This window comes from Rhinopithecus bieti, unplaced genomic scaffold, assembly GCF_001698545.2.
Source record: "Rhinopithecus bieti isolate Rb0 unplaced genomic scaffold, ASM169854v2 scaffold_4749, whole genome shotgun sequence".
In the NCBI taxonomy this organism is placed as follows: domain Eukaryota; kingdom Metazoa; phylum Chordata; class Mammalia; order Primates; family Cercopithecidae; genus Rhinopithecus; species Rhinopithecus bieti.
Window position 1 is genome coordinate 594695 of NW_016804602.1, and position 13756 is coordinate 608450.

Consider the following 13756-nt stretch of genomic DNA (forward strand, 5'->3'; position numbering starts at 1 on the left):
CTTAAAATGAGAACTTCATATGATTTTTCTGATGATGAAATGAGTTAATATATATGATGCACTCAAAAATGTGCCTGGCAGAGAAGGTTCTCAATAAGTATATTCTATTACTAGCAACAAGACATGAGGCTATATGGTTTTTACAATCTTCTCTTAAAAGACTGCCTAAATTCATTGTTATTTTCCTTGTTGAGCTTTTATATCTCAGAAGCCCATACTCAATTTCCACAAGTTTTGTAAAGATCTGTTAAATGAAAGCACATCAAATCACTCTGAAATGCATAAAGCACTATGTAAATGAAAGGTAGAATAGTTATGTTAAAGACATCATCTTGAATTTTGTTTATACTGCATCTCTGAAATGAGCATCAGATTTCTCTCTAGGCAGTTACTGCTCCTACAGAAACAAACACAGATGGTGCCCAAACTTCCTACTGAATACTTTGAGGCAATGGCGTTTATCAAAATACATCCGGTCACTAAATGTACAAAAACTTTAAACAAACTCCACATCTCAGTATCAGGCCAACATGGTTATTTAGGCAAATAAGCCTTTCTTTGATAATTCAAGGATTTTCTGATGTGTGAAATGGACTACTTCAACAAATAAAAAATCTTACATGTAGGCTAAGTTTTATAAAACAGGATATTAACATAGCAATTTCTTTTAGAGAAAAATCAGTTTGTCTTCTGTAATGAGCATTTCTAGTTAAATTTAAAGTAATTTTTTGATTGTGCATGGACACGTTCCCTTTTCCCATTGACCTTCTGGTCACATAAAGCAGAAAAAATATATGTTTTAAAAAATATGTATTTAGGCAAGGCACGGTGGCTCACGCCTGTAATCCCAACACTTTGGGAGACCGAGGCAGGTGGATCACCTGAGGTCAGGAGTTCGAGACCAGCCTGACCAACATGGTGAAACCCTGTCTCTACTAAAATACAAAACTTAGCCGGATGTGGTGGCACATGCCTGTAATCCCAGCTACTTGGGAGGCTGAGGCAGGAGTATCACTTGAACTAGGAGGTGGAGGTTGCAGGGAGCCGAGCTTGCACCACTGCACTCCAGCCTGGGCAACAGAGTGCAAAACTCCATCTCAGAAAATATATATGTGTGTGTGTGTGTGTGTGTATGTGTGTGTGTGTGTGTGTGTGTGTATTTAAACATTTTAAGAATCTAGTCTTTGGAACACAGACCTTATTCCGCAGGATAGTCCTGGGATTTCTGTAACTTAAACTCTCCTTAATGGGTTTTGTGTTGTTTCTGGGCATGTTTGCCTTTGAATGCACCTTTTGCCCTTTCTCTGGCTCAGTGAGCAGGAGGGAGATCTGACCCCTGAGGTTTCGTTTCCCGGAGAGCTGTCTCAGGTAGCTTGCAACTGGCTTCTGCCAGTGGGGGTTTGGGGATAAGTACCCTGGAAGGAGCCTGTGAGACTGAGAAAAAGGTAGAAGTCAGGCTATTTTCCCAACATTCACTTTGCCTCCTGCACCTTCCCCAGCAGCAGCTGTATCTTTTCCCCACTCTGACTCTCATGACTCAAGTTTGCCACAGTTCCAGTTCCCAGCAGGTAATCCAAGGCTCCTGTGTTAGTTATAGAAGCATCCCCCTGTGTCCCTCCAGCCTAGGGTTAGCTACAACTTGCTCCTGTTACTAATTTCACAGTTGAGCAACTCAGAGAAGAAATGGGTAATGAAAGAGACAAGAAGTGAGCCTTTCCTCTATTGGTTTCTTGTCTCTTTCATTACCCATTTCTTGCTTTAACTAAGCCCCTGCATTATAGTCCTTTACTCCAAATGAACCCTATTTTCCTAATTGAACCCTGATTGACCCAAGATCTGATACAGGCCACTTGCCCATACTGGATTCTTGAGCAAACAACAGAAGTGCTCTTCTCTCTCCTGTACCCATCATGAAGATTCCAGAGATTTCTGGTTCATGAACACTAACAATCATGGTTCCCTTTTCAGCTCTCCTCCTTTAGTTAAATGATGATTCTACCCTCAGTCTGCACCATATTCCTGAGATGTTGGCAGAGAGAAAGTATTTTTCTGTGTTTCTGCTAACATTAGTGTCACAAGACACTCAGAAATTATACTTGATTATTAACCTTCTTCAAGCCACATCCCTCAAATCTACTGCAAGGAACTAATTTATAGGTGGTTGGTCTATCAAATGTTAGTGCCCTTTCTAGTAAGTCACACAGAATGACAGGGTCTCCAGATCTATTTCCACATAGGAGAATAGCAGGACTGAAGTATGGACCTGTTAGATTTTATCATTCTAAAATTCTATTTCTTGTGCTTTTTTTTTAAGGAAAGAAATTTGGGCCACAAAGCAACTTCGTATCTTAAAAGCTTAAATTAATCCTGTAAATATATTCTTAATCCAAAGCTGCCAAACTAGGGTTGTGTGTTCCATGAATTTGTTAAATTTATTTTGAATTTTGAATGTTGAAACATGCAATCTTGCTGAGTTTCTAAAAATAATATTTTATAATTTTTTCACCATTTTTCTGTATACCCATCCTATTACACTGCTCCTTCTTCCCTACATGATCTTTTTTATTTTACTTTCTTTTGTTGTGTTATAAATTCTAAGCCAAATAACTATCCTTGCAGGAGTATTCTCTGAACTCTCCCAGTCACCATCTGGGGAGCATTGCTTTGTAGCCTCAATTTGTGCCTCCATAGAGCGTTTTCTGAAATGGTTTACCTCTCATCTCTCTCTCTCTCTCTCTCTCTCTCTCTCTCTCTCTCTCTCCAGTTTCACATTAGACTTAAAGTTCCATAAAGGAAGGACTGTTTTCTTTGCATTCCTAGTGTCCGCTAACTTCCCTGACACGTAGAAATCATTCAAATAATATTTGTTAAGCTCATTCTGAACAACACTGAAAGTTTCAAGGCCTCTCATGCTGGACAAATTTTAGTATTAGGATCTTCAGATAGAAGATTTTATTTTAAATATTTTAGAACTAGAAATATTTACAAACATATAACAGACTTGTTATTTCAGAAGATGCCTAGTGTTTATATCCTGTCCATAGAAGTCGTTACATCTTTGTTGAACGACATTGATAAGGTAAACAGGCACTTGAGAGGAACAGTAACACTTTAACAAGTTTAGGACAAAGCTTTTCAACTCCTTATCTCGTTTACATTCTTTTCACTAGAAATTGCATCCTCTCCCTGTGTTTGTCTTCCTAAATTTAAGCCCTTATTTTCAGTGTCCATCTAAATATATTCTCACTGACTCCACCATCAATTAAGTAAATGCCATGTCTCTAACTCATTTCCTTTAAAAAGGATGAGCTCAGCCATGCTCTGTTTATTCCATTTATAATAGCTCTCTTGCACATTTTGGTCCATTGCCTCCGGTGTCATTTCTCATGCATCTGTTTATTCTACCCAATTAGACTCAGAGCTTTGCAGTCAAAGGTACTTTTTCTTTTATATCTCCTCACAGCATGTTCACAACATAGGCTTGTAAACTAAATGTCTTCTAGATTTCACCAATCTGTGCTGGTATGTTGTTTCTTGAAAATGAACACACTGATGTGCTCACTCTGTGCCCGTGGCTACATCCATGGGCATTTTGGTCACCCACACAGGACACAGCTCTGAGTGGTTCCTTTATTCCAGACCAGGGATTCTGGGAGCTAGGCTATGAAGCACAGGGAGTTCAAGTCCCGTTTGCCACTTTTCTTTGAATCAAGTAATATCCCTAACCTATCTCTCCCCAGAGATTCACTATTGCCTTTCTAGTAGTTCCCATCATTAATAATTTGTTATCTGTCAAATAACCTGTTCATTTCCTTCATAGCACTTGTGATGATTTGAACTATATACACATGTAAAGTATGTATAGAATAAGCACATAAAGTGTATAAGTTTAAATTATATATAAATACGTAAAATATATAGTAAATATAAAGTGGATGCATGTATATGTATAGTAATACATACAAAAATCACATCATACATATGAGCGTACATATGTGTTTGCTTCATTTTTTCATCTTTTTTTCTCCACAGATTTTCTTCATCTCAACTTGCCTCACCATTACAGAACCAAGTCTGACACAGAGCCTAACAGAAGTAGGTATCATAAATATTTGTTAAATAAATAAAAGGTGAATGAATGTATCTACAACAGTGAAGATTTCTTTCCAATTATTAATTATATGAGATATTAAGTTTTACTGAACAAAAAGCATAAAGAGGAGAGAACTAGAAACAGAGAAAAGCAAAAGAGCAATTTTTCTTCTCCACTCCAAAATTTCATAGGTTTATAATCTGTCTTATCCTAGAAAGGGGCTCCCAGGCTTCTCAGTTTGTTTTTACCTGGAGAAAGGAAAGGGGAAGTCAAGAAAATCTCTGCTGTCCACTCTTGGTGCTACCCACCAAGAAAATCTATAAATATTACAATTAAAAAGCTAATGATTTCCAAGTAGTATAGCAAAAAAACGAATTGGGCATTCCTACATTTACTGTTACAACCTCCCACTTCTTTACCAGTACAATCTGGATATCTTTAGAACATACTTATAGCATATGCACTTATTCCTCCTAAATAAAAAATTCTGATGACTAAACAAGAGTGGAACATAATTACAGGAGTAAGTATTGACTGTGGTGATTAATGACAAGCATTGTGAGCCAGAAGGCTTGGTTTCAAGTCCTGGTTCCACAATTTTCTAGCTGTGAGATTTTGGACAAGATATGTAATCTTACTTTGCCTCTGTTTTTTCATTTGTAAAATGAATATCATAATAGTTCAGGTTGAGCAGACCTAATCGCAAGTCCAAAATTCACCAAAATCTGAAACCTTTTGAGCACCATATAATGCCACAAGAAGAAAATTTTACACCTGACCTCATGTGACGAGTTGCAGTCAAAATGCAGGTGCAAAACACACAGTTTATTCAGCATCCCCAAGACGAAAATAAAACTACCTTCAGGTTATGAATATAAAATGTACATAAAACATAAATAAATTTCATGTTTAGACTTGGGTTCCATCCCCGAGATATCTCATTATGTAGCAAATATCTATTATAGCAAATATTACAAAATCTAAAAAACAATTGAAATCCAAAACACCTCTGCTCTCATGCACTCCAAATAAGGAATGCTCCCCCTGTACTTAAGTCATAGGCTTTGTTTTAGCATTAAATCACTTAGAGCACCTAAAACCCTTAGAATAATGTCTAGCACATAGGAAACAATAAATGTTTATCAATCATATTCTTATTATTTGTATTATTATTTCTGTCACCATTTCCAAATTAAGACAGCTTCACTTCCAATACAGAATGGTTGAATTTCCATTAAGACTAAGCAAGGAAAACAGAGAGAATGTACACATTGGAAATAGTAAGAAGGAAAAGGAAATATAGCCAGAGATGCCTTAGAAATGTAAAACAGCACAGTAGAAAGTCAGGATTCTCAGATATTGTTATGTCCTGTTAATAAAGTTTTCTTTTAATTCTTACCCCATTAGAAAACCTTTCCTCATACATCTTCTAGACACTTAATGATGATAATTACTCTTATTTTATCTTCTTTGGTCTAAAAAATTTGGAGAACAATGTATCACAATGTACTTTTAGTACCCCAGCCTTACTAAGGAATTTTAATTGATTTAACTCTATGATTTTCAAATGTGTTCATTCAAGAGTTGTTCATAATCCCCATAGTTGTTTACATCCTTGGCCTAATTTTTTTTTTAAAAGGGGCATTAAGTTTTCATATATTTGACTGTATGGCATAAGATAATAACATCATTAACCCTTAAAAAGAGAGACCTTTCCCATCTGACTGTGCTTATTCACTTATTTATGTTTTGCAAATTTATGTTTATATTTAAATTAACAAATATTTAGTTAGATTCTATTATGTGCCAGCCCTGCACTAGACATCTGATTAAAGCAACAACAACAACAAAAAAAACATTTTTTAAAAAAAGCAGTGAACAGGGCATGACAGACAAAGTATCTGCTTGCATGAAGCCTAGAATCTAGAGAGAGTTTGGAACAATAAACAAAACACATAATATTTAAGTTACAAACTGAAATCATTGTTATGCCAGAAATAAATGGAAAGCAGGAGAGAAAATAATGGGGATGAGAGGTGGGGAGGTTGAGGGAAATTTTAGGCCAGTTACATAAGGCCTCTCTGAGGAAGTGACATTTAAGCAACACCTGAAGGTAGAAAAGGAACCAGCCACTCAAATTGTTGGAAATGCTGCATAATGCAGGCAGAAAGAATAGCAGTGCAGAGACCCTGCTATAGAAAAGAACATGCACGAGTCATTGAGCCTGTAGCTGGACACTGATGAGCAGCTGGGACTTGGAGGGAGAATTACAGGTCTGATGATGCAGCGTTTTTCTAATTTGGATATTCTCAGGGTGGAACAGGGTACTGTTACAAGGTACCTAAGCAAAGAGCTAGCATGATCTCTACATGCTTCAAAAGATAACCCTGGTTGCTGTATGAAGAACCTATGGAAAGGAGATAAGAGTAAAATAAGAAGACAACCTAGCAGAACATTAGAGTAATCCAAACAAGAAACATATGTAACTTAGTCTTGAGTGTTGGTAATGTAGCTATCGATAACTGGATATGAGAGACAAGCAGGAGGTAGAAATGACAGAATTTGGTGATGGTTTGGATTGGAAATGGAGGAACTGTGTATGATCCTTAAGTTTCTGCCTCAAGTCTTAGATGATAGTTCTATTTACTAAGAAAGAAAAATTGTTGAGGTATCAGTTCTATCTTAATTAGGTTAATTTCATGATATTTATGTGACACCCCAGTGGAGATAATAAATCGGCATTTGATTATACTGATTTATACAGATGTGAAGCTGTTATATAAATGAGCCAAAGATGGCCTCTGCGTATTGGCCCCCAGGTTGTTACTTCCTCAATATAGGCTGACACCCACTAGCCCAAAAGCCCGCCAGGGGATCAAATCAAATGTTTACACACGCATTTGTTTTTAAAATAGGCTACATAAGCAGATTTTTAGCCATTTAAAATCTGGCTGTTTTGTATATGCCACAAAACCTCACCCCACAGCTGCTAGCAGTAGATAAATCTCATGGGTTCTAAAGACCCAAGCCATTGCTGCCCTTTAGAGCTCTTTGACCCGGACTCCCCAGCATGCCACTAAGCAACATTGCCTTGACACACAAGCCCCCTCTCTCCTAGGAGTTCCCTTGCGTTCCTTCCTTTCTGAGTGGTGACCCTGACCCTTAGCTACTAGACAGACTCCCGCTGTGAAGGACTTCCTCCACAAAAGAAACTGTCAAAGTAGCCCCCGGTAAAGCTACTGCCACCTTGTGGTCACATTTTTTTCCCCTTGATCAACCACAAAATGACTTACAAAAAACTCAGAAAAATATACCCTAGAGATACCTATCTGGATGGAAATAATTAGCATAGGGATGGAAATATTTAGCATAGAGATGGAATTAAGGCCAAAAGAATCAATGATACTAATTCAGGAAGAGTGCCTGAAAATAAGGTAGGAAGGCCCGACTAAATCTGATGCGTTACAAAATTTGAGCTCCAGTAAAGAGGAAAAACACAAATATTACCACTTGATCAATTTCTATTCATATTCTTTTACTCAGGCCACACACTGGTTTCTTTGAGATAAAACTGTCTCCTTCCCTCCCCAGTCAGGATGGTTAGAATGACAGCCTTGTTTTCTGTTTCCACAGCTTTTCTATATAATTGCTTCACCACATATTATTGAAAGTGTCTCATTATTTGTCTGTCTTCATATGGTGCTGTCCTTGGAGGCAGAACATGTATTCATCTCTAAATTCCAGGAATCTAGCACAGCACCTGACACACAGGGCAAAATAAATATTTTCTGAATGAATAGGCAATCTGAACATATTAGAATAGCTGTGGAAAAGGCTCATGATGATGATGCAGTCATAGAGGACTTCAAATGGCTGGGGAAGATTAGGATACTTTTCGTTTTCATGATGATGGTTTTACTATCCATTCTTTCTTCTCAATCTGAAGTTAGATCCTAGCCTTATCTAAACAAAGACATTAGGATATTGAGCTCACATGTATTGTCCCACAGGAATAATATAGGGAGAAAATGAAATAATATAAAAATATCTCAAGCAATTAGCAAGGCACCTAGTTTCATAAAAACTCAAGATGGCATAACTGAGGGCTAGTTTAAATTTTATCTTATAATATTATTATATTAATTTGGTTTTGCTTTCTTAAAATAAATTTAAAATAAAAGAAAAAATAGAATTTTAGGTCAACTTATGTAAGATCTGAATCTGAGATGATTTTTCTGTTCCTTATTAGAAGCCCCCTTTGTGGTATCAGTGCTGTTATTAGTTTACTTTTATTTAAGGGAGCAAGTCTGGTCCAAGCATGTTATGACTTAGGTCATTGCTTCCACCTATTTTTTACTAAGATACTTGTGCATAGTTCATAATTTGGCCATTGAAAACCAAAACTAATATTGCGAAGTCTTTGACCTCTATATCATAGCATTTGCTGATTAAGGTAGAATAAGAATAAGAGTTAATAAGTACTTCATCGCAAAAATAAATAGTTGGAATGCATAAAAGATCATGGAGGCTAACTGAGTGATATCAACATATCCACAAAAGATCTCTGGAAAAATGGTGGTACAATATCCTCTACTTCTTTAACTATGAAACAAAGTTGGTTGCAAGACATGTCATACATTAAATGAAAACTTTTTGTGTAAAATATAATCAGCAATTTTTTGAATATTGATTGTGAGAAGCATCTGATTTCAGAATTTAAAAACTAAGTGCATCTTATAATCTATGTTTTAATCCTGTGCATCACAACTAATAACTGAACAGGATTCATATCTATGGCAGGGAGGAATGGTTAACAAACACTGGAGTTCTGTATCATGTTATATAATTATCTACAATTATAGATAATTATAGAAAATTACACATTAGTTTACATAAACATCATGTTTTATTGACTTGTCGATATCTGTTTTTGAAAATACTGACTAAGGTTGGTCCCTCCTTTGAAATATAAAACAAGTAATATTATAAACCTAAGTATGAAAATCCCCACACACTAATTTGTTATTATAGCTCTCAGTAAACATATTTTCAGAATGATTTACTATATAGAAAATACTTTCACCATCATTTTTCACTGATCTTATTTTATCCTCAGAATCATAAGAGTAAAGGTTGTAAAGATGATAAAGATCAATTGCATATTTAAATTTGTAACATATGGGCTGGGAACAGTGGCTCACACCTGTAATTCCAGCACTTTGGGAGGCTAAGGTGAGTGGATCACCTCAGGTCAGGAGTTCAAGACCAGTCTGGCCAACATGGTGAAACCCCATCTCTACAAACATACAAAAATCAGCTGGGCATGATGGTGGGTGCCTGTAATCCCAACTACCTGGGAAGCTGAGAAGGGAGAATTACTTGAACCCTGGAGGAGGAAGTTGCAGTTAGCCGAGATCATGCCACTGCACTCCAACCTGGGCGACTGAGCAAGACTCAATCTCAAAATAAATAAATAAATAAATAAAATTGTAGCATATGTATTCGTTTTCTGCTTGTTCTTTCCTAATAAAAAGTTAGATACAAAAGAGCTCAAATATATAATAAACTTTTCTGGTTGCATACATAGGTGAGTGAAATATGTTTTTCTGGGAGGTAAAGATGATATGGGAACTGAGGAACTTCAAGGACTTTTCTGAACTTATGTGAAAGCTAAATTACAAAGGCTATGTTCTTCACAACTTTATAAGTTCAAGAAACCAGAATAATCATTTTCTTAATAATGGACAAATGAATGACATGTATTGACATGTCTCTCCATAATTACCAAATGCTATTTTTTTTCATACCCCAAATAATGATGTTTGTGTATTTTTTTAACTGACAAAAAGCAACACAGAAGGAAAGAAAGTAGTTGTCCTTGGAGGAAAAGACATACACTGTGAAATATGGCCCTGAAAGCATCTGCCTACTCCTCTGGATCTGGGAGCCAAGGAATCTGGGAACAAACTGTGTTAAGAGACTTGTTACTCTGGGAGCTTATTTAGTGTTCATTGTAGAAAACAATACCTCTGTTTATAGCATTGTGTGCCCATTTACATAACATTCCTATAACTAAAAACTGTCAGAAGGAAAGATTGCCATTGTGTGCAAATATTAGTGTTTTCTAGCTGAGCCACAGGAATTGTCCAAGATCACACCACAGAGTGATTGAACACAGCTCTAAGTACCTTCTATGGACTGACTCATTTAATCCTTTCAAAACCTCATGAATAGGTATTAGGTTATCTTGATTTTACAAATAAAAGGACTGAGACTCAGAGATTAAATAACTTGCCACAGTTATACAACTGGTAAATGAGAAGATGGATACAAGCGCAGGAAACTGTTCAAGGAACAAAATATATGTGTTTACTAAAAGGAATGTAAGTGATGCTATCATACCACCATCCATAGCACCATCACAATCATCAGCCTAACTGTTAGGGTTCTACTTAAGGTAGATATTGGGAATGTTATTAAAGGTCATGTTAAAAAAGAAAAAGTGATTCATTATCAAATGTATTGGAAACATGATGTTAAATATTTCTTTCTTGACAAATGTCTCTAAGCCTTTAATGTGTTATTATGCTCCATAGGTCTTTCAGAGATGTATCTGACCAACACGTTTAACTACCAATTTCTTCTCCACCAACTTCCACACACAGTTAAATCTTTTGGGGATAGCATTCAAGGAAGGAAACAATTTGAAAATACCAACCTGAAATATCTTTAGGTTATCCATCTGCTATTTCAAAGCTCCAAGAACTAATCAAATACAGTCTTTTTGGCTGCCAAAGTATTTTGTTGTTGTTGTTGTTGTTGTTTTAATTTTTATTTTAGGTTCAAGTGCATATGTCAAGGTTTCTTACATAGGTAAACTCATCTTGCAAGGGTTTGTTGTACAGATTTTTTTTATCACTCAGGTGCTAAACCTAGTAGCCAATAGTTATGTTTTCTGATCCTCTTCCTTCTCCCATCCCCCACCCTCTGATAGGCCCCAGTGTGTGTTTTTTCCATCCTATGTGTCCATGTGTTCTCATTATTTAGCTCCTACTTACAAGTGAGAACATGCTATATTTCATTTTGTTTCTGCATTAGTTTGCTAAGTATGGTGGCCTCCAACTCCATCCATGTTCCTTAATAGGACATGATCTCATTTTTTTATGGCTGTGTAGTATTCCATGGTGTATATATTCCACATTTTCTTTATTCAATTTTTCATTGATGGGCATTTAGGTTGATTCCATTCTTTGCTATTGTGAAATAGTGCTACAAAGAATGTTGGCATGCATGTGTCTTCATGGTAGAATAATTTTTATTCCTTTGAGTATATACCCAGTGATGAGATTGCTGCATTGAGCAGTAATTGTTTTTAGCTCTTTGAAGAATCACCACACTGCTTTCCACAGTGGTTGAACTAATTTACACTCCCACAAGTAGTATATAAGTATTCCCTTTTCTCCACAACTTTGCCAGCACCTGTTATTTTTTGACTTTTTAGTAATAGCCATCCTGACTGGTGTGAGATGGTATCTCATTATTATTTTGATTTGCACTTCTCTAATGATTAGTGATATTGAGCTTTTATTCACATGCTTGTTGGCCACATGTATGTCTTCTTTAGAAAATGTCTGTTCATGTCTTTTGCCTACTTTTTAATGGGGTTGTTTTTGTTTCTTGTAAATTTGCTTAAAGTTCCTTGTAATCTCTGGATGTTAGACCTTGGTCAGATGCACAGTTTGTAAATACTTTCTCTCATTCTGTAGGTTGTGTTTACTCTGTTGATAGTTTCTTTTGCTGTACAGAAACTCTTAAGTTTAATTAGATTCCATTTGTCAATTTTTGCTTTTATTGCTATTGCTTTTAGGTTCTTTTTCATGAAATGTTTGCCAATTTCTGTGTCCACAATGACATTGCCTAAGATGTCTTCCAGGGTTTTTATAATTTGAGGTTTTACATTTAAGTCTTTCATCCATTGTTAGTTGATTTTTTTTATATATATGGTGTAAGAAAGGGATTCAGTTTCAATCATCTACATACGGCTAGCCAGTTATCCCAGCACCGTTTTTGAATTGGGAGTCCTTTCCCCATTGCTTGTTTTTGTTGGCTTTGTCAAAGAATAGATGGCTGTAGGTGTGTGGCCTTATTTCTGGTCTCTCTATGCTGTGCCATTGGTCTATGTGTCTGCTTTCATACCAGTACCATGCTGTTTTAGTTACTATATCCCTGTAGTATAGTTGGAAGTCAGGTAACATGATGCCTCCAGCTTTGTTCTTTTTGCTTATGATTGCCTTGGCTATTTGGGTTTTTTTTTTGTTTGTTTGTTTTGGTTCCATATAAATTTTAAAATGATTTTACTAGTCTTGTGAAGAATGTCACTGGTAGTTTGATAGGAATAGCATTGAATCTGTAAATTGCTTTTGGCAGTATGACCATTTTAATGATATTGATTCTTCCTATCCATGAGCATGGAATGTTTTCATTTCTTTTCATCATCTCTGATTTCTTTGAGCAGTGTTTTGTAATTCTCATTGTAGAGATTTTTCACCTCCCTAGTGAGCTGTATTCCTAGGTATTTTATTCTTTGTGTGGCTATTATGAATGGGATTGTGTTATTGATTTGGCTCTTGGCTTAGCTGCTGTTAGGGTGTATAGGAATTGAATTTTGTGCATTGATTTTGTATCCTGAAACTTTGCTGAAGTTGTTTTTCAGATCAAGGAGATTTGGGGCTGAAGTTACGGGGTTTTCTAGAGGTAGAATTATGTTGTCTGCAAACAGGGATAGTTTGACTTCCTCTCTTCCTATTTGGATGCCCTTTATTTCTTTCTCTTGCCTGATTGCTTGGCCAGGGTTTCCAATACTGTGTTGAATAGGAGTGGTGAGAGAGTGTATCCTTGTCTTATGCCTGTTTTCAAAGGCAATGCTTCCAGCTTTTGCCCATTCTGTATGATGTTGGTTGTGGGTTTATCATAGATGGCTCTTGTTATTCTGAGGTATGTTCGTTCAATACCTAGTTTATTGAGAGTTTTTAACATGAAAGGTTGCTAAATTTTATCATAAAAAATTTTCTTTCTCATTCCCAGAAGAAATTTTCATTTTGAATCTTTTGATTTTTTTATATGCAGAATTTGCTTGATATTTCTGATTTAAGCTATAACTAGGGAAATAAAAATATACAGTGTGTACATATGTGTATACATATCAGTATATGTATACACAGATCAGTACATATCAAAATATATGTACATACCATAATATATATATGTATACATGCACACATATCAGTATTTGCACACTCAAGCTCTCTTTTAAGTGGCCACCTTTGTGAGCCTTGCATCTCCCAAAATAATTTTTAAATGTCATTTTTGGCATTGGATTTTAAAATCACATTTTAAGTATTCTCACAATGGTTTTATCCTTTCAGGGTGGAAAGCATTTCTTTAAAGAACAAAAACTATTTGGGACAAGTAGGAATTTAGACTATAAAGTAATAAAATGTATTTTCTTATGAGACATATATTGATTCTTAGAACAGTTCCAAAAGTGGATTAGAACATATTTGTTGGAACATGATGGCATTATTTAAATAGGTGCATAGGCTCATGATGTGTCTGCTTTGTGGAAGTAAATGTAACCTATAATTTTTATTTAAATTTCTTCTT

At 35.9% G+C, this 13756-nt stretch overlaps 1 long non-coding RNA gene across 1 annotated transcript in view; it reads left to right on the forward strand.

Annotated features, from left to right (window-relative positions):
* Positions 1-4031: 4031 nt before the first annotated feature.
* The window catches only part of LOC108527872 (uncharacterized), a 14190-nt gene continuing 4465 nt past the window's right edge, over positions 4032-13756 (forward strand). The window contains exon 1 of the long non-coding RNA XR_001884967.1: positions 4032-4095. This is a non-coding gene — a long non-coding RNA (uncharacterized LOC108527872). The remainder of the gene's footprint in view (positions 4096-13756) is intronic.